The sequence below is a fragment of the Gekko japonicus genome, unplaced genomic scaffold (assembly GCF_001447785.1).
Source record: "Gekko japonicus isolate JY-2015 unplaced genomic scaffold, Gekko_japonicus_V1.1 scaffold488, whole genome shotgun sequence".
Classification (NCBI taxonomy): Eukaryota; Metazoa; Chordata; class Lepidosauria; order Squamata; family Gekkonidae; genus Gekko; species Gekko japonicus.
The window spans coordinates 628,567-648,065 of record NW_015176466.1 but is presented as its reverse complement, the minus strand read 5'-3'; positions in this window follow the sequence as shown (position 1 = coordinate 648,065).

Sequence of the window (19,499 nt, the reverse complement as noted above, 5' to 3'; positions counted from 1 at the left end):
GAGACTATTATAAGTTTGCAAGCTCCAGGTTCGGAAATTCCTGGAGATTTGGGGGTGGAGCCGAGAGGAGTGGGGCGGGACCTCAGCGGGGTATAATGCCCTAGACTTTACCCTCCAAAGCAGCCATTTTCTCCAGGGGAACTGATCTCTGTCAGCTGGAGATCAACTGTAATTCTAGGAGATCTCCAGGACCCACCTGGAGGTTGGCAACCTTGGCCAATATCCAGTTAAATTTAGATCTTCAATCACAGGGTCAGTGCGTTGGATGTAACATGAGAATTACTCAATACTTGTATTAAAAATACAATGTACACGGATTGCACATGCCTTCACTGGAATTTGTGAACAGGGCTACTGTCTCTGGCCCAGGGAACATACAAATGTGACCATGATTAGCATTAACCATGGTTTATTGACTTAACCATGGAGAGAGAGATAAAGATGATAGATAGATAGATAGATAGATAGATAGATAGATAGATAGATAGATAGATAGATAGATAGATAGATAGATAGATAGATATCTGATGAAGTGAGTAGTGACTCACAAAAGCTCATACCCTGCCACAAATTTTGTTGGTCTTTAAGATGCTCCTGGACTCTTGCTCTTTTCTGTGCCTTAACCATGATTATTATAAAGCAAAACATTGTTTTTACCTGCTCATCTAACATGCTGTGAAGGGGAGACACTGGAGGGAGTCTAAAATAGTGTCACTTGAGAGGCAGAGAAAGAGTTTTAACCATGGTTTCATTTGCACATGCACACTTAACCATGATTGATGCAAACTTTTCAAATCTGTGTCAAATGAAAGGTTCATAAAAGGGTTTGAGGCCAATCCTTAAAGCATGGTTTGGGAATTTAGACATAATGTGAAAGCCTGTAAAACACAAACCATGGTTGCACAGTGTGTCTCCACAGAGCCTACAGAACAGCAAATATTCCCTTTCTTTTTCTGTACACTTTCTGGGTCCCCTCCCAAAAAAATCAACAAAGTTTGTAGTATGTGGGCTTATGGCTCTTGGCACCAAGAAACAAACAGACACACACACTTTCTCTCTAACACAAAATCCTTGAAATTCTGTCAGCTTTGCAATGTAAATGCTTACAAGCTTCCATGTATTTTTCCCCCTGCGTAATAACTTTGGATAACTTCCTGTTTACTGTCAGCGCATCTAATGCATATGTCAGGCCACTGGAGCCCCGACAAGATATATGCATTAGACACACGTTGATAGCAAAGAGGAAGTTACTTGATTCTGACAGGACAAGAAAATTACCCACAAGTAGTAAAATATAGGGCTGCTCTGTGACTGGCTGCAGAACCATGTATCACATGGAGATAACATGAGAATTAAGGAAGTGTGGAAGACGTTGGGAATGCAGAGCCGGTTATCTTGTCCTTGTGCCCATACATTAACATGCACACCTGCTTTAATCCCATCGACAGCCAGGCATACCGTTGAGCGATGCTTTATTGTTAGTATGCATTATTATCTGCAACACTCATCCCTCCCCTGCAGCAGCCAGTCCTAGTGAATCACATTTTCTTTCTTTTTATCCAGCATTAAATGGACTCGAGCTGGTACAAATTTAATCTTTATAACGAACTTTTCAGGACCTCATATCTTCCATATAATTTTCATTGCCATTTTTCCCTCTCCTGGTGCCTCAGCATTCTCACCTACCATGTCCCAATGGCTGGACTTCAAGGGACTGCTGCATGGCAGGGTGTTACCATGGGATGGAAATGGGCATGAACTAGAACACGTCAGCACCTGAAGCTGCCTTATCAGATCCTTGGTCCATCACTGTCGATATTGCTTTCTCGGATTGGCAGTGGCTCTCCAGGGTCTCAGCAAAGGTCTTTCACATCACCTGTCACCAGGTCCTTTAAAGACGCTGAGAACTGAACCTGGGACCTTCTGCACACCAGGCAGATGCTCTAACCACTGAGCCACAATCCCTCCCCAATCTGCTCTCATCTGTGCTACAGGCATACTATGTGACCTTTAGACATATCAGTGAACTCTGCTTTCTCCCCCTAGTTGTTGTTTTGCATTTTCTATTGGCATCAATATTCACTCATTCAGATCTCTGTTTGGGACACAAATCTGTCCAAAATTAAATGCCTTTTATTAAGACCATTCAATATAACAACACAGTGTACCAGCTTTTGGGTGTGATCACATGAGCAGTTTGGCCCGACATAGCCACCCCTCCCCTCCGGATCAAATGGGGACGATCAAATGTGCACATCTGGCTCCTGGGCCACCGTCATCCCTTCTTCACACTAAAATGACTCCCACATGGATTAAACAGCCACCAGCAAATTCTGGTGGCTACCTCGGCAAGGTGCTTTCATGGCGGGTTTCTAGGCATGTCCCTTTTATTCTCCAACCACACATCCCCATCAGCTTCCTATGGTGTTCCTGCGTGGAAGTGGAAGCCCGGTGTTTGGGTAAGGAAACATGGGAAAGTGAATTCCACCAATGTGAATGACCGACCATGGGCCTGCAGCACTATGATGCTGGCTTAGCGGCCGTTGTGTGATTGAGCGTCCCAAACTCAAGTGGCTTATTTAGAGCCAATATACTGCCACAGCAAACCCTTCGTGTGACCACAGCCTCTGAGTTCTCCAGGACTCTTCATCGGGTTGGATGTTAAAAGGGAGGGGGGATATTTCAGCCTATGATACTCTTAATTAGTTCCCCCTGTAAGATGTGTGGCTGACTTTTAACGGCCAAAGGATGTGGCTGGTACCAGATTGCACCTGGGCATCCAAGCAAAGAGTGAAATCTGACTGAAAATATAACAGCCAATAGCTGATCAAGTGATTCTCCGACCCAAATGGAAATCACAGGCCCTTTAAAATAGAAAATGTAATTATGGATTTACATTTACATAAAACTCTGTTCTTTAGACTACACGAGTATAGTGAATTTAGAACAGTGTTACAATAAATCTGCCACCAGCATTTATCTAACCATTCACTGAGCAAAACTACACTTGATATGAAATACTGTGTTTCCAGAAAACTGTAGGCCCAAATGTGTTTCTCAGTTTCCCACAACATATAATGGTCCCATTCACATGGAGGATTTGCTGCGGGAGAGTGACGAGTGAATGGCGGATTTTCCGGGCGCGATCACACCGCAACATCGAAGTGGAGCGCACCCGTGGCCAACCCGTGGCATACCGCCAAAAATGCGGAGTTTAAAAATACCTGGTCGAAGGTAGTAGCAACCAGTTTGCCACGGGCTGCCTCCGGAATGCGTCAGTGTGATCGCACCGGCGCACCGCTTTTCCCTCCGGCCCCTCGTTGACACGGAGGGAAGGTACCATGGCATGCTGCCGATGCATGGGACCGTGTTATGGCGCGTTAAATTGCGCTGCCGCAAATAGCCATGCCTTCCCCCCTCCATGCGCGTTATCCGGCCTGTGTGACCGGGGCCAATATAAACTATCAATGTCTCGGAGAGGCCAAAGTGGGGACACTTGGATTCAAAGCTACACTCAACCATGAAGCCCACCTGGTGACTTTGGTTCAGTCAATCTCTTCAAGATTAACCTACCTCAAAGAGATATTTTAAGGATAAAATGTTTGGGGCCCTTACCTGGATGGTCCAAGCTTGGCCAGTCTTATCAGATTTCAGAAACTAAGCAGGGGTGGCCCTGGTTTCTTCTTGGACTGGAGACCACTGAGGAAATCCAAGGTTACTACACAGAGGCAGGCAATGGCAAACTACGGGCCCGATCACATGCAGCATTTGCTGCACAATACCCACGAATGCCGGGAGGATTTTTTTTCCAATCCCCCTAGGGGGAGGTTTTTATTGGGTTTTTTTGCAGACTACAAAACTACAACAGAAAATATAGGGAAGGGAACTACAACTAGGGGAAACAGAAGAAAAACCCACAACTAACTAAAAACCCAAGAGTAGGAGATCAATATCTCAGTTTATCATCATGCTATTTTAAAAAAACAATCAATAATACAATGAACTTAGTCGGTTATGCTAAATTATTATTATTTAACCATCCCTTTAACTGTTTATAGAGATCCCCAAAGCATCCCCAAGTTATTTCAACATTTTTTTCAGGCACACATCAGAGTCCTTCAGCTCTTATTTGTTCTTATCTTTTTTAATCCTCAGTTTATATAGGCCTTTGGGGGCAGCCTCTCCCTTTTCTGAAGGGGAGTCCTCGTCCGAAGCCCCCGAGCCCAACTCGCCATCAGATTTGCTTTCTTCTTCCTCCCCTTTGCCCTCCTCTGGTTCCCCAAGCTGTGTTCTCAGAAATTCCCGTGCTTTGAAAACAGAGTCAATCTTTTTTTTTTTATCGTGGAGCTTGAAAATGACACTTTTTGGGATTACCCATCTGTAACTGATAGAATTTGTTTGTAAGAAAAGGATTAATTCTTTATAGTTCTTTCTCCTCTGTCTTATTGTCAGGCTCTGGGGTGCCCCCAGGCCATGGGGACTCACTTGCCGTGGTGACGGAGGATGTATGAGGGAAGCAAGCACCTCAAGGGGAGTTGCGCCACTCCCCGAGTCACCTTCACAGCTACGCTCCCTTCTCTCTAGGCAGTCATGCTAGCTGTCTCCGAAATCCTCCCCGGCACTTCTCCGCTTCCCTCCTTATATCCTTCTTCCCTCCCCTTTAGTGACACACCCCTTTCTGTTCTCCAGGATCCTATTGTCTCTTCCATGTGCCCATCACCATTTATTTCCTTCCTATGGTGTTTTTCCCCTTGTGTCCTGCCTTCCTCCACCTCCCCGTGTTGCCTGTCCTGAGCGTGGGCGTGCAGGGGAGTGCCCACTTCCTGTGAGAACAAGGGGACTGACGCCCGCTGTCTCAGCGTCCCCATACACTTTCTGTGGGGTAAGGTTGAAACTCTCCACGTGTCCCTCCCTCTAGAGTGGGTCCATCCCGCTTGTGTCGGTGGCCGAGGGAAGGAGTCTGTGTCAGACCCTTTCCCTGGCCCCATCTCCTCCTGACCCCTCCACCCTCGAGATCTCCGTTGTCGCTGAGGGAGGGGGTTGCGGTCTCCCGGGTCTTTGGGGCTTCTTCCCATAGCCCGGTAGGTTCCGCCTCTGTTGCCCTCTGAGCCCCCCACTCCTGGAGCTTCGCCACCTGGGGGTCATCGAGAGACCGGCGCGGGTCCTGATATTATTGTCCCCAATATTCAAGGGAGTTCCCGAAGTTGCTTTCAAAATAGCATCTCTCACATTTCTCTTCGAGAATCTGACCACTATTTCCCCAGGCAGATTATTTTTCTTAATGTATGATGAATAAGATCTGTAGACATCTCGCTGCAAAGATAGCAAAGATACTCCGCTGTTAAATCTGTCATTGGGGCTATTACTTCACTCAACCATTGCTTCAGATTCTCTCCTCTAAATTCCAGGACCCTTTGGAACCGAAGGACCAAATTTGCTTTATCAATTTGTAGCTGTAAGAATTTTGTCTCTTCTGTAGCTTGCTTCATTTCCAGCTTTTGCTTCTTTTTCTTAACTTTTTAAGTAGTGACGTCCATTTCCTTCACCTTCTCTCCCATTTGCTCTGTTGCTTTTAAGGCTTGGATCAGTTGCATCTGCTGCACTGCGAGATTCTGCCCAATTACTGACAGTTGTTGTTTAATGCCAGTGATCTCGTCCAGCAGGGGGCACAGGGAGTCAGCCAAGAGTTTTGAGAGCTCAGTGACCTCATCCATTCGAGGACTAGCCCCTAGTTTCAATTTTAACAGCTTCTCTTTCTCCTGTTTCTTCCCCGCCATCTTTTTGGATTTGTTTACTTTTCAAAGAAATTGCTAAAGTCTTTGATATTCGCACAAATGCTTTTTTGCGCTCTGGTAAGTTTCTTAAAACAGTTTTAATCGCTTATTTTTCCACTCCCCCCTCTTTCCTTCAGTGTTTCGTCTATGCATTTGGGAGGGATCCCTCCCCCGCTCGCTTTCCCGTCGCTCTTTGGGGGGGGCAGTTTCTTTTTATATCTTCATGCTCGCTTCAACCCGACTCACAGTTCGTTGTTGGCCATTCGACCTCGCTCATCATCATTTATTTCACCTGGTCTCCAATGCTTGTCCCAGTCAGCAGCACTTGTACCATGTGGTCACTCAGCGGCAGGACCTTCAGGGCGGAGGGGCACCTCAATTCTCTGGCTTTCGGCCATCAAAGAGGTCGCCCCTCAAAAGCCCCCTGGCTGGGAGCCTTTTACCAAGGCTCTGAGGGGGGGTCATGACCCATCAGACCCCCTCCCACATGCTGGTATGCAGTTTACATCCCCAGGACGTCCGGGAGATGCATTTGCCTGCGTGTCGCCATAAACCGGAAGCTCAAATGCCAGGCGGATTTTAAGGGCATGAGCACATGGACACATCTGGCAAGCGTCACACACCTGCCCCTAACCTGTACCACCCAGCTGAAGCTGCGGAGTAAAAAAGGACCTTGGAAAGTCCACTTGCAAATTGTTTGCAACGGGCCGCAGACGGACTGTCTCCATTTGATCCAGTGTGCTCCTACTGCCTCCCTGCTTCCTTGTTGAAGCGCGCCGAAACACGCGCCAACAGAAAAAATCCTGGATTCACTGCCGTCGCATCTGATCGCCATAGTGGCGGGTCAGATTGTGATGGCGTGAATACCTTGCCTCCCCCTGCGTTATCTGGTACGTGTGACCGTGGCTATTTCTGTTAGGCTGCAGTCACACGTACCAGTTGAAGCAGAGGGGAACAGAGGCTATTTCCTCGGGAGGAATTTAGCATGCAGTTGTGAGTTCACACAGCCCTTTGAAGCTGTGGGTGCAGCCCGTCACTGTGTGATCAGACACAACTGTGGGTGAGTCTCTTTTTTGCCATTTTTTTCCCTTGCACATAAACAAAGAATTGAGGAACCACACCTCCACACTGAGGGCCCCCTATGGAGTATAGAATGATGTGCATACTGTGAAGGGGTGGGAAACACAGCACGGAGTTAGAATAGCATGATCAGACCATCCCAAGAGCATGAGAGCATGCTTGAGCGATCAGACAGGGAAAGCCCATCTGTGGCCCATCGGCAAGCGTTAGGATCGGACTATCCCAGGTGCCTTTTAACTCTGCTTCCATGACGGAGCAGCACGGGTTGCCGATGACTGGGGATGCTTCCCAGATGTTGCTGTCTGATCACTCCCCTTAGATCCATCAGGCATTCGCACCAAGTGTCTACCTGAGGGACCACCTTTTCCCGTATGTTCCCCAGAGAGCACTGAGATCTGGGATGAAACATCGCCTGACCCTTCCTGGCCCTAAAGAGGCCAGGCTGACAACAACTAGGTCTAGAACATTTTCGCTAGCTGCACCAGCATATTGGAACGAGCGCCCTAGTGAGATCCAGGCCCTGCGAAATCTCCAGCAATTTTGCAGGGCCGTGAAGATGGAGCTTTTCTACCGGGCATACCAGTGAGTATGCCAGCCAAGCCTGCCGACCTCCTAAGACATGTATTTTGTATAAGTAGTTAGCAATGTGGTCAAGGTCCAGTCATAATGATTTAGCGAGCCGCTTTTACTTATATTTATTGTATTTATGTAAGTTGTTTTATGGATTAATGTTGGTTTTATTAATGCTGTGAGCCGCCCTGAGCCGCTTCGGCGGAAGGGCAGGATAAAAGTTGAATAAATAATTTTTTTAAAATGTCAGATCTAAAGGAGCGTGTGATTGCAGCCTTAGTCTCTTGCCTTGAAAACCCTACAGGGTCTCCATAAGTTGGCTGTGACTTGACAGCACTTCCCCCAATTTGGTGTAGTGGTGAAGTTTGCAGACTCTAATCTGGGAGAACTGGGTTTGATTCCCTACTTCTACACATGCAGCTGCTGGGTGACCTTGGGTCAGTCACAGTTCTTTCAGAGCTGTTCGCTCAAGAGGAGTATTCTCAGAGTTCTCTCAGTCCCACCTACCTCACAGGGTGTCTGTTGTGGGGAGGGGAAGGGAAAGGAGATTGTAAGTGGCTCTGAGACTCCAAGTGAGGGGTGGGATATAAATCCAATCTTCTCCTCCTCCTCCTCCTCCTCCTCCTCCTCTTCTTCACACAAAATGGACATGGAGCTAAGCATGTATGTTGTAAACAGATATTTTCCACTCTAATTAGTAGTGCCTATGAGGTGGGGTAGGGCTTAATTAGTGCAAAGGAAACCAGGTGAAGTTTTTTTTACTATATAGAGGAGAATGGTGGAGATGACACGGAGCTGTCACCTGTAGGACTTTTTTTGTGTGTATAATATGTATCTCTATCCTATTTTCACTGTACAGAACAAAGCTGGAAGCTAGAAGAATTCCAGGAATCGAGGGAATTCCATTTCTTGGGAAATGACAGTAAAAAAAATCAGGGAATCACATACATCTCTTGTGTATGGTGGTGAATGAGTAATAAAAACTGAAGTTCTAGACTTTGCAGAAGCCCACAGAAGTAATTTTTTACTTTTCTTACATTTATATGCTGCTTTACAGTGCTGCTTTCTGAGCCTGTGAAACGTCAAACCCACCCATTACCCCCATCAGAATCATGCACTAGGACAGGGCAACAACACTTGTGTTTAGCATTCCAGTTCCAGCAGGGTGTCTCCAACCATCTGCAGAGTTTGCAGAGCTGCTGTAGTCTACAGAGCCCTCCAAAATTGTGTTCCTTGAGGGCCAGGGGGCTATCAAGTACACCACTGGAGAATAACATGGGGAATCAGCAACAGGAAAGAGAATTGGTGGAAAACACTGTCCCTTCTTCTGAAGACTTTAAGTTACACATTTAGTCTTCAGAGCTGCACAGTGGGATACATGCTAATGTATCTGAGTCCTCAGCAGCTTTCTGCATTTCAAGGAGAGAGCCACAACAGAATTTTCAGTGTTGTAATTCAAGTAGATTTCAAGCTAGCTTCTCCTCCATTTTGTTTCAAGGCTAATTCACAGACCTCAGCTACAATGCCTTCTTTTTTATGCTACAGACAACCTTCCCTCAATAGAAAAGAAGGTTCATAACATGTTTTCACAATCCAGAGAGACCAAAAAAAACCAAAACCAGAATCCAGGAAGGGCATTTGTGGGTGAAAAGGTGGAAACATACAGGCTGTCTCAATTATACATGGTTCCCAATTAGATTATGGATACTGAGTAAATTTATTATAATCTGGAATGCAACAACTTGAGTGGGGTTCTCCTAGTCTCCCACTGCAGAGGGACCTCACAATGCTTACCACCATTTCCCACTGACATTTCCAAGGCTGGTGGAAGGGGAATGAGGGGAATGGAGAGATGTGCTGGAATTGCACAGACACACAATGTCCCTTCCAGTGTGGGGGGGGGGAAACGGAAGTGATGGCGTTACATCAGAGTTATGCTCTAGGATGTGCCTCAAACTCTATGGTTTACCATAAGCCTGGGGGTAAATCTTACAGCATCACCCTGACGTAATTGCCACCACTTCTGTTTTTTTTCCAACAGAAGTAATGCTGCATGTTGGCATGATATCAGAGTGCCTGTCCCCACCCCCACAGTTCCTCCCAGGAGTTTGCCAGCTGCAGCTCCCTTCTAAGAAATCACACACTATTCACATATTGCATGGGACCAACATATGTAAGGGACCGCCTCTCCCCATATGTGCCCTGGAGAGACTTGCGCTCTGCCAATCAAGATCTGCTGGCTGTCCCCAGCCCGAGAGATGTCCTTTTAACCTTGACCAGGACCAAGGCATTCTCTGCACTGGCCCCAGCATGGTGCAATGTGCTCCTAAATGAGATCAGGGCCTTGCAGGACCTTTTATCATACTGCCAGACCTGTCAAACTGAGCTGTTCCACCAGGCCTTTGGTTGAGACGGTGGGTGTCCAATAAAAGAGTCAGCCTCCCCTGCTGAAGACACCACTTCCACACGGCCTGGAATAAACAAACTTAGAGTCCAACTGCACCAGTATCGGAGACTATGCAATAACTGGTGCGATCTGTTATTAAATGATTTGTTTTAAAGTTTTAATTAACTATTATTGTGTTTTGTGATGCTGACTGCCTTAATTATTGTTGTGATCTGCCCTGAGCCCATTCATGGGAAGGGTGGAATATAAATTTGAAAACTAAATGCATAAAATAAATGAAGTAAACACTGCACTTCAGGGACAACCTCGTTTTCCTGGTTCTAGCCCGGCCACCATCAACCGATCCCATTCTGACCCTGCCAGGATCCCCCATGATGTAGATACATTAAAACCTCGAAGCAATTTGCAGTTCTATCTTCAGACAGACTTGCATTTTGCTAGTGCCATGATAAAATTAAAGGAGGGGCTTAGGGTTGCCAAGTGTAAATTCCTCCTGAGCGGGGGACTCCCGTCCAGCGTCTGGAGTGCACACGCACAAGCTGCACACACGTCACCCAGAAGTGATGTGACGACGCCGGGCACGCTGGGGGCGGGGTCACGACCATCCAAGGGAAAAACATAGAGTTTTCCCTCGGATGACCGTGGCCCCGCCCCCAGCGTGCCCGGCGTGGTCGCATCACTTCCGGGTGATGCGCACGTCGGGGTGGGGTTCCCCCCGGGGCCCGATCTGCCAGCGGCAGGGAATGGGCCTCTGGGGCAGGGGTTTCCCCGCCCCCTGGGGGGACTTGGCAAGACTAGAGGAGCTCTTGGTCTGTGGTGGAGTACATGCCGCATATGCAAAAGGTCCCAGGTCCAATGCCTAGCATTTCCAATTCAAGAAGGAAACAGGCATTGGAAAAGCTCTTTCTGTGACCAAGAACTTACCAAGTCACGACAGAGATTATAGGGAGCTAGATAAATCTATGGTATGATGCATTCCAAGGTAGCTGCTGAAGTTCAGCTTCAGATTGTGAATAATGTTTAAAAGGAAGGAGCCATAGCTCCATGGCTCTACTTTGCTTTCAAAAGTTCAGTCTCAGGTGACAAGTAATGGAAATGACCTTTCTGTGCTTGAGACCCCCAAGAGCCCCTGTGCTGAGTGCACCTGCGCTGAGCACAATAGACAATGGTTCGGCTTGGTATATTTAGGGTTTAGGCTGATCCTGCACTGAGCAGGGGCTCTTTTTGTAGCAGGAACTCCTTTACATATTAGGCCACACCCCCTAATGGAGCCAATCCTCCAAGAGCTTACAGAGCTCTTTTTACAGGAGCTACTGTAAGCTCTTGGAGGATTGGCTACATTAGGGGTGTGTCGCTTAATATGCAAATGAGTACCTGCTACAAAAAGAGCCCTGGGGCCTGTATGGCTTCTTCCAGCTCTATGGGTCTATAATTCTATGATTTTGGCATCAACTTGAGGCAATGCCTTTTCCATCAGAGCTCTCATCCTATGGAACAGGTTTCCTGGGGAGGAGACGTGGGCATAGGGTTACTCCAGGTGGGCCCTGTAAATGTCCCAGAATTACAACTGATCTCCAGACAACAGAGATCAGTTCTCCTGGAAAAAATGGCTACTTTGGAGGGTGGGCTATATGGCATTATATTCAATTGAGGTCCCTCCCCTCCCCACATCCTGCTCTTCCCAGGCTCCCACTCCCCAAATCTCCAGGAATTCCTCAGTGTGGGGTTGACAACTCTAAGGGGGCACTGTCTCTAGAATTTTTAAGTGATGCTGCAAGGCCAGACAGTTTGCAAGGGCTTTTAATGGGGTATAGACTGCAGGTATCTTTTAGGGCAAGGGGGATTTGGGGGTTTAGTGTACACTATAGGTTTGAAACCCTGACCCGTATGGTCCAGACTAGCTTGATCTCATCAGATCTCGGAAGCTACGCAGGGTTGGTCCTGGTTAGTATTTGGAGGGGAGACCACCAGGCCCGTAGCTACAGTGGGACATCTCGGGGCCAGGTCCCCAACTTACAACCCAGGCCTCCCGACTTCCCATCCATCCAGTTTATTTTATTTTTCTTGCTCACCATGCCAAGCTGTCACCCTGCCCTCCCTGCCAGCACTGTACCTCTGGCTGGCTGCGGGCAAGGCACGCCACAGGGCACATCTGCCCCCCACTCCAGCCCTCTCTCATCACTTTTTAAAACTTTTGCTCTCTCGTTGATCCTGACACAGTGCCCCCCCCCCCGACTTATTTAAATGCCCCCTGAAATAAGAGATCCTGGCTATGGCCCTGGAGACCACCAAGGAAGTCCAGGGTTGCTACGCAGAGGCAGGTAAAGGCTGAACGCCTCTTGCCTTGAGCCATGAGTCATGGCAGGAAATAAATATTTGAATGTGAGTCATAAGTACGTGAGCAAGCAGTTTAGGGCCTAGGAGTTCCATTATCTATTCTAAGCTGTTCCTAGCTCTCAAAAGAAGAGGCAGGAGATGGCCATGACAGGTGCTCCTGTGACGTTACAGATGGTTTCTGTTTGTTCGTAAGCTTCCTTCAGGAGATAATTTCAGGTATCAAAAAAGCAGAGGCACCACTTGAATGTACGATTGCCGTCTTCTTCTCTTCTTTTCCCGAGATTTGCATAAATGCCAACAGTGCTACCTGAGAGTGCTCTCATCTCCGTCTGATTTATGGATGTGTTTGTATGGCTCACATAATAAATCTTCTCTTCCAGGACACTTCTGTTCTGCTATTTATTGACCAAAGACAATTTGCGTTAAGAATGTTTTGAGATCTTGCCAGATATGCACTAGGGAATATTTGAGGAAAACATACAGTGCTCAGGCAGGAGTATGTTCTCACTACCAGGAGGAAGCAAAAAAGAGAGTCTTGGCACAACATTTTAGTGCCTTGTTTTATTAAGAGAAGATCAAGATCTTTGCCTGCCTCTGTTTACTATTGAGTCAAGTCAGAAGAAGCCCAATTAGGAGATAATTTAGCTCCAGCAATAGAAGGCTTGCAACTATGTGAAGAAAAACTCAGTTTGATGAAGGCTCCTGTCCTCCCTCAGGAACAAGCACTGACTTAGCACAATACAGGAATCGTGGACCTGTAATAAGACAAACTGTTCTCCGACTTTGTCAAATGTTTCATCTCCTTGCCTTCTGCGCTGTTAACAATTATGCGGAAGCCATTTGGAGAAGTGCAACTTCTCTTTCAGGGTGAGGCATGAGGTACCTGTTACCATTCTGTTTTCTTCCCTGTGATTACGGTACCAGAAACAGATCTGCCTTTGCCTTTGGTCAGCATACTACAGACTTATGATTTCTAATCCCTGCTGTTTGGACCCCAAATTGACTTCTCCCTTGTACAAATTTGTGCAGTGTTTTCTCTTGCCTTATGCTGATTTCTTCTTGCAAAATGCAGGCATTTATTGACACTATTTCTGTGTCAGTAAATCCTCATTGTGAGCATACAAAAAGGGGACCCAAGAGGGCTTGCAGGGAAGGGGCCACCCCGTTCTCTACTCCCTTGCTGACCCCTGGACCCCATCCTGTGATAAGCAGCAGTGTAGGGTAATAAGTACGCATGGTGCACTTGCTGCTCCAAGCCTCCCCACCAGCACCATCAGCTGATCAAAGGTCTGAGCTAATAGAGGGGGAAAGTCTCTCTCTGTCTCTCTCTGGCTAGATGGGGGTACTTGGTGCACATGGTGCACTTGCTGCTCCAAGCCTCCCCACCAGCACCATCAGCTGATCAAAGGTCTGAGCTAATAGAGGGGGAAAGTCTCTCTCTCTCTCTCTCTGGCTAGATGGGGGTACTTGGTGCAGAAAGCACATGTGGCACACTTTCTGATCCCAATCAGTTCTGGCTGCTAAGATCTCATGGAACAGAGCACTGAAATATCATTTGGCATTTGTGTTTGTTTTGCAGAGTTAAGGCCCCCCCCCCGGGTTTTGGTATTTCTGCAAATCTAGGTGTCTGACTTGTAGAAATGTCTCCCTTTCCTGTACCTGTCCCCACTGCATAGATTTTTTTATTTGCAATCTGAGGGAAGTTCAGAATCAGATATATGATTGGACAAATAAGTGATATATAATGTTATGTATACCATACCTTTTGCTTGTTCTTAGGTTAATTAAAATATTTCTATCCCACCCTTTCTGCAGATCTGCGCCTGAAATGACTCACAAAATACTCATAATAAATGTCAATGAACCAGTTAAGAATCACCCTGAAACCGAAATCTCTAGCCATAACAACAGAAGAACCACCAGCAATAAAACACTCATCAGATTAAGTAGATGAAATCCAAGCATCCTAAGAGCAACCACTAGAAGCCTAAAACCACATCACAGAGCAAAATTTATATGGACATGGTAGTTAAATCAAATGTAGCAAGTCTAAAATGTAATTAAAAGGTCTTCACCGGGCAACTGAAGCTGTGTAAACTTGGCACCAGGTAAACCTCTGTGGGGAGGGAATTCCAAAGTGCCAGTCAGCAGTGCAGTTAGGTAATTGTAGCCTCTGGACTTACCGGTCTTATGGGGACTTCCCTTTAGATCAGGGGTGTCAAACATAAGGCCCGGGGGCCAGAACCGACCCATCCATGGCTCTAACCCGGCCAGCAAGCAACTGGTATGTATGGAAATATAAGGTACTCTCCCTTTTATGGTATCCCTTGGGGGGGGAAACTAGTCTTGCATATGATTAAATACATTTATTGGGGCTTTTGTGGGTTCCCCAGTAAATCAATTGCTTTCACTGCTAGGAATCAATTGCTTTTGTTTGTATTTTGAGTAAAAAATAGTATTGTTAATTGGGTTTGCCCATGTTCTTCATAAAGTTTATATCTCCAGTACCTCGGATTACATTGTATGGCACACATGGCCCGGCCCGACAAAGTGACATTTATGTCAGATTCGGCCCTTTTAACAAATGATTTTGACACCTCTGCTTTAGATGGTAATGTATACTTCAAATGTGATTAGGCATGAAGCTTGCATTTGGAGTGCTCCATTGAGTCTGTTGAGCCCTTGACTTCCACCCCAAAGTCTGAAAAGGCTCTACATAAAGCAAATGCATCTACAAAACTGAGAATGAAAAACCAAGAGGTTTACAATTTTTTTTTTAAAAAAGGTATGGGAATACTCATCCTTCCTGTGTCAATCCAATTAATTTACCAATGCTTCACATCCACAAATACATAAGGATGCACTCATTTGGGCTGCAACCTCTTTCCCACGAGTAAGCCCCAATGAACAAAATGAGACTTATTTCTGCTTAGGATCGTTCCTGTTGTCATTTGCCCTGTTTGAACAGCAATGAGATTTCCATTACCCATTTAATAATGAACTATTTAGATGGACTGATCACGCTCCCAAAAAGATAGGCCTTCCTTCCTTTCGTTACGTTCCTAAAGAACTAGATCATCTTAATTCAACAGGTACTATCTTCTACTGGCCCTGCAGCTGAGTACTGGGAGAAACTGTACCCATGAGAACGTCCTCTTCTGCAGAACTCTTGAATAAACAAATTCCCTCATCTGTGTGAAGTCTGGCTACCTCTGAACACAGGAAGCACACACGTGCCCACACACACAAACTATTACATTCATCCTAACTTGGTTGACATGAAGCATAAAAACGAGCGGACCTGTCTATGAACACCATCCAGCCCCCTGTTGGTTGCAATGAAATCCCATTCAGATCAAGTTAGTCATTGCTAAATCCATTGTTTTCACTGGGATTTAGGCACAACTCATGTTTTCTGGATTGTGCCCAAATGTACAGCCAAGAAACAAACAGAGCCAGGAAGGGGAGAGATTTGTGAGTCCCCATCATATGCTAACCATACAAGAGATTATATAAACGAACGGCCCTTCTCAATTCTTCCCCCCGCCCCAATCCTTGGATCCTCTCCTTCCATCTTCTGGCAAGTGGCCCACTGTACTCGCTTTGAAATTTTAATATTTACAGCCTGCAGAATGAAGTTTGAAAAGTGGCTCTATGTTTTTAAGTTTCATGTCAGTGTAATGATTTACAGGCATTTTTGCCCCTGCCCGTCTGCCTCCTCTCTCTCTCTCTTCTCCCCCTCCCCAGTTTCTCCCATTCATATATTCTTCCCCATTTTGCCTTTTGCAATGACGCTTGCTAATAAACCGTTTCCCTAAGGGATCAAGGCAGGAAATTGGACAAGTCGCTGCCTCTCCCCTTTAATTTTTTTGTTTAGTTTGGATGGTCTTTGAAACAGGCTGGAATGCAAATGGAAGATGCTTTTGGCAGATTGACATTTTTTTCTTCCCCCTGCAGATCTAGGCACGGAGCCAGCAGCGAAGGAGAAAAGTGAAGTGGTTTAAAGGGGACATGCCAGCGCCAGCACACTCCAGAGTATTCCCACGTGAGAATCTCGTGCCGGCTGCCCAATTCCCCGATAAGGCTGAAACTCTGCCTTGTGTGGGCGCCAACAGAAGGTCTCATCGCTAGCTAAGCCTTCGAGGGCTTAAGAGGGATTTTAGCAATTCACAGGGGCCTTCATATTGGCCTCCTGCACAGGGCTGAATATCACCCTAAATAAAAAAAGCCTTTGGCTGCAGCAGAGAGACCTTAAGGCTGCAATTACGACTGGCTTTTGTGAGGAGAGTATCACGCTGGCATTTGTTAGAGTGGATGGGTATATTTTGGGGACCACACCAGAGAAGAGGAGGGATTATTCCCTATTCTGGACCTCAGTGAGAAATCCACATGCTGGAGGGGGGAGAAATATTCAGAATTGACCTCCTTGTGTACACAGAGCCTCTGTGAAGAGACAGATGGCTCCAGGAAGCATAAAAATGTTTCCGCAGTATATTGTAGCACCCAACCATGAACACATAAAGCTGCCTTGTACTGGTTGGTCTACCCAAGTTAGTACTGCCTTGTCTGCGTTGGGTCTCCAAAGCTTCAGGTCTTTCACAACTATCTGACCTTTTTAACTGGAGACACTTGGGACCATCTGTAAGCAAGGCTGTTGCAATATCAAAGGGACACAGCCCCTCCCAGTTCATTAATTGGTGTTTAAGCCACTGCTATTGATTACCCAATCTAATATGGTGAGTCAGTGTGTACAAGCAGAATGACATAATTAAGGGAGAGGGATGGCATGCAAACTTCTCAGCTGGCCAGGACCATTGATTGGTTCCTTGTTAGTTGACACTTCTTTCCCAAGCAGACCTGCAGTAACATTTCCATGCCATCTATATTAATTTTATACATGATTCATGCTTAGTTTGCTGTAATGGTTAAGTGTGTGGACTCTAATCTGGGAGAACTGGGTTTGATTCCCCACTTCTCCACATGCAGCTGCTGGATGACCTTGGGCAAGCCATAGTTCTGTCAGACCTGTTCTCTCAAAGACAGTTCTGGAAAGAGCTCTCTCAGCCCCACCTACCTCATAGGGTGTCTGTTGTGGGGAGGGGAAGGGAAAGGAGTTTGTAAGCCACTCTGAGTGAAGGGCGGGGTATAAATCCAATCTCTTCTTCTTTCTTCTTCTTTCTTCTTCTTCTTCCTCCTCCTCCTCCTCCTTCTTCTTCCTTCTTCTTCTTCTTCTTCTTCTTCTTCTTCTTCTTCTTCTTCCTTCTTCTTCTTCCTCCTCCTCCTCCTCCTCCTCATTCTTCTTCTTCTTCTACAGAGAACAATCACACTGTTTTCTAATACCAGAACGCAGAAACACCCAATAAAATTGTTGGCAGTAGAAGATGATAGGGCAATCTTTACATGGGTGTGATCACACTGGCGGCTTGGCACAATATGGCACCGCCTCTAATTGTCCCGGTTTAAAATGTTGTGGGGCATATAATCCAGACAGCACACCCCACTGTAGGTTACCCACACAGCCGTCCCCTGGTCAAGCATCCACATTACTGCAGCGCCTCAGCTACACACCCCAGCAACAGAAGTGGGTCTGCAGGTTCAGACCACGCAAGGAATGCGCGGGGAACTGAAAACACCACTTGTGATGTGGTGCTTTTTTCACCTGGCTCCAAGTTGTCCTATGGTGGTTTGAGTGTGCCTGGGGAATGCCCGACAGATGTGGCTGTATAACTGCACCCATTTAATCCGGAGGGGAGGGGTGGCTATGTCGGGCCAAACTGCTCTTGTGATCACACCCAGAATTAATTTAGAGTGGTCATTGCTACTGTAAGTTCATTCTGCATCATGTGAAGACTGACCTTCTCTTTGCCACAGTAGCCCAGATAGCCCTAACTAGCCCTCTCACTTCAGAGCTTGGAAGCTAAGCAGGGCCGGGCACCGCTAGCACTTGAGTGGGAGACCACCAAGGAAGATGGGGGCTCCTGTGTGGAGGAAGGCACTAGCAAATCACCTCTGCTGATCTCTTTGCCTTGGCCCATGGGTTGCCATGAGTCAGTGGTGACTTGAGGGCACTGTCACAGGAGCTCGAAGACGACCTTTCACTATCTTCTTCGCTTGAGCTCCCAAGTCTGCCGGACTCGGCCATGTTGACTCCCCCCTTGTCCCTTCCGCAAGGAGTGTGTCGGCCTCAGACACCTGGACGGGGGAGGGAGGTTACAGCACCGTTCCCTTCATACCCGTCCCTGCTGGATGACTCTCTTATTCTCTCTAGGCAGACTTTCATCCAGGAGTCATCCCTGGCCTCCTCCTTCTCCCCCCTTTTATTTCTCCCACCCAGTTCCCAGCAGGCCCTGCTCCTCCCGGCTCCCTCCTCCTCTTCGGGCCCCGCCCCCTTACAAAGCCAGAGACACGTTCCCCGGGGCGTGGTTCCTTCCCCTCCTGCCATCTCTGCTCCCGGACGTTGAGCTCTGCTGCGGGGGCGGCCATCTCCCTCAGAGTTTGTTAGGGCCAGGGGACCATGCCGGTGCTGCCCGCCTCTTATTTATTTATTTATTTATTTATTTATTTAGGTATTTAGGTATTTTTACCCCGCCCTCTCCGCAAGTGGGCTCAGGGCGGCTTACAAGGGCTAACAGCCCATACATAAAATCCAATAAAATCCAGTAAAACAACCAATAACATATTAATAACAATAAAGTGCTTTAACGCTCCAAGATGGCTTAAGTTGTTAGTCCAGAAAATGGTCCGAGTCTGTCAGCTGGTTTTGCTTCTGCGTGGGTCGCCTTATCGCCGGAGTATCAGGCATCCCAGTCTAGATGTCATTCCACCGTTGGTGATGGTGGAGTGGCGGCGGCCCCTACATAAAGGCCTGGTGGAAGAGCTCCGTCTTGCAGGCCCTGCGGAATTGCATGAGATCCCGCAGGGCCCTGATCTCTTCCGGGAGCTCATTCCACCAGGTAGGGGCCACCACTGAGAAAGATCTTGTCCTCGTTGCAGCATAATGCACCTCCCGGGGGCCCGGAACCACTAAACGGTTCTGGGTCCCTGACCGAAGTGCTCTTGGGGGTATATATGGGGAAAGGTGGTCCCTCAGGTAGGTCTTCCGTCCCTCCTTGCTCCCTGTGGGTGCCCAAGACGTCGCCGCCGCCGCTGCCCCTCCTACCACCGCCGGCTTCCTCTGCCCGTGGTGGCAAAGCGTTTTGTGTCTCCCCCTGTCTCGCCGGCCTCGACGCCCTCCCCGACCCATCTCGACGCCTGGGTAAGTGGCAAGGAGGTAACGGTCTGTCGTCCCCGCTCTGCGCAGGGCTCGGCATCTCCGACCCTGGGGGAGTGCG